Here is a 2,931-nt window from a genome sequence, read left to right on the forward strand (position 1 = left end):
GCTCCGTCTATCCTGCCTGGTGTTGTTTAACCCCTGCTCATCAGCTTTCTCATTACACAGTGGAGATGATAATACTAGTGCTTACATCATACGATTGTCATGAAATTATAAGATGTTGCTACATAACAGTGCTTACAAGAGTGCCTGACACACAGTATATGTTCAACACATGTCACCATGTGTTACATTCAATATTTACTTGTTCACTTTCTCTCTCTTTCTGTCTTTCTCTCTCTCTTTGTCTCCCTCCACTAAATTATAACCTTCATGAGGAGGGATTTTTTTTATTGTTTAGTGTAACAATCTCAGGGCTTGGAAGAGGTGCTAGCACACAGGCACTTACTAAATACCTGTGTATTGCATGTAAGGTGGCTAATAGTATACTTGGCTTGAAATATTTTAGTAACCTCCTCCCAGCCTCTATATCCCTCCAATAATTTTGCTCTCCTGTCTAAATCTTTTAAAGGCTCTTGGGGCTCCTGGGTGGCTCAGTTGGTTAAGTATCTGACCCTTAATTTCAGCTCAGGTCATAATCTCACGATTTGTGCAATTGAGCTGTGTCAGCTCTGTGCTGACAATGCAGAGCCTGCTTTCACTCCCTCTCCTCTCAAAATAAATAAACAAACAAATAAATAAATAAATAAACAAACATTAAAAAAGGATAAAGTCTCACAGATGAACATAGGGGAAGGGAAGGAAAAATAAGATAAAAACACAGAAGGAGGCAAACCATAAGAGAATCTTGATTACAGAGAATAAGCTGAGGTATGCTGGAGGGGAAGTAGGTGGGGGGATGGGTTAAATGGGTGATGGGCATTAAGGAGGGCACTTATTGGGATGAACACTGGGTGTCACATGTAAGAGATGAATCACTGGGTTCTACTCTTGAAGCCATGACAACACTGTATGTTAACTTTAATTCAAAAGAAATAAAGTCCTCTTTCTCCACATCCTTACCAACATCTGTTGTTGCCTGAGTTGTTAATGTTAGCCATTCTGACAGGTGTAAGGTGGTATCTCATTGTGGTTTTGATTTGTATTTCCCTGATGATGAGTGATGTTGAGCATTTTTCACGTGGCCATCTGGATGTCTTCTTTGGAGAAGTGTCTATTCATGTCTTTTGCCCATTTCTTCACTGGATTATTTGTTTTTTGGGTGTTGAGTTTGATAAGTTCTTTATAGATTTTGGATACTAACCCTTTATCTGATATGTTGTTTGCACATATCTTCTCCCATTCTGTCGATTGTCTTTTAGTTTTGCTGATTGTTTCCTTCACTGTGCAGAAGCTTTTTATTTTGATGAGGTCCCAGTAGTTCATTTTTGCTTTTGTTTCCCTTGCCTCTGGAGACATGTTGACCCAGCAATTGCACTACTAGATATTTATCCAAGGGATACAGGTGTGCTGTTTCAAAGGGACATATGCACCCCAATGTTTATAGCAGCACTACCAACAATAGCCAAAGTATGGAAAGAGCCCAAGTGTCCATCGATGGATGAATGGATAAAGAAAATGTGGTATACACACACACACACACACACACACACACACACACACACACAATGGAGTATTACTCAGCAATCAAAAAGAATGAAATCTTGACATTTGCAACTAGGTAGATGGAACTGGCGGGTATTACGCTAAGTGAAATTAGTCAGTCGGAGAAAGACAAATATCATATGACTTCACTCGTATGAGGACTTTAAGAGACAAAACAGATGAACATAAGGGAAGGGAAGTAAAAATAATATAAAAACAGGGAGGGGGACAAAACATAAGAGACTCTTAAATATGGAGAACAAACAGAGGGTTACTGGAGGGGTTCTGGGAGGGGGGAGGGGCTAAATGGGTAAGAGGCACTAAGGAATCTACTTCTGAAATCATTGTTGCACTATATGCTAACTAATTTGGATGTAAATTTAAAAAAATAAAATAAAATAAAAAAGAAATAAAGTCTCCTTTTCCCACAAATCAAGAGTTCACACTCTTTCCCTATTCTGTATAATTGGCTTCAGCCTGTGTGGACAGCTTTGTCACTTTCTCTTGCTCCAATCCCTACAACCACTTGGCACAGTCTACTCACTGTCCTAGCTCCTGCTTTCTCTCCTCCAACCTGAGCCTTTACATATGCTTTTATTTTCTTTCTGTATAACGTGCCTTCCCCTATTTCCCCCTCAATTAGAATCCTAATTCTCTTTCACAGTCCATTTCACACTGTCTTTCAGTTGAGAGCCTCTCCTTGACCTCTCCTATAGTACTACATTTCTCCCCTTGGTGTGTCTATTTTGGCATTTGTCTTGTTCTTCCTTGTGTTAGCATTGGGGGGGGGGGGTATACATCTGCCTCCTGTTTAGACCTGGAGCCAGAGCTCATTCAGGGCACTAACTGTGTCTTTTTTGTATCTTCATATGTGCTTGTTGAAGAACCTAATATGTTCTTCATATGTGCTTAATATGTGCTTGTTGAAAAACCTCAAAGTTACCCCAAATCCTGTCACCTCAAAGTTATTGGAGTACTTTACTTGCTATGGCCTACATATTTCACATCCCAGCCCATGAGTATCTTGCTTATTTACTTGCTTATTCATGTTCTGCTTTATAACATGAACTCAGGGGTGCCTGGGTGGCTCACTCAGCTGAGCATCCAACTTTGGCTCAGGTCATGATCTCACTGCTCGTGGGTTCGAGCCCCATGTTGGACTCTGTGCTGACAGCTCAGAGCCTGGAACCTGCTTCAGATTCTGTGTCTCCCTCTCTCTCTGCCCCTCCCCCAGTCACACTCTGTCTCTCTCTCTCAAATATAAATAAACTTAAAAAAAAAAAAAACCACAACAAGAACGTGAACTCAAAGATGGGAACCTTGTCTATCTTGTTTACATGTGAGTCCCTAGTGCTTAACAGTGTCTCGTCTGAACAACTGGTCAAGTGGTAT

Source organism: Panthera onca, chromosome B1 (assembly GCF_046562875.1).
Source record: "Panthera onca isolate mPanOnc1 chromosome B1, mPanOnc1 haplotype 2, whole genome shotgun sequence".
In the NCBI taxonomy this organism is placed as follows: Eukaryota; Metazoa; Chordata; class Mammalia; order Carnivora; family Felidae; genus Panthera; species Panthera onca.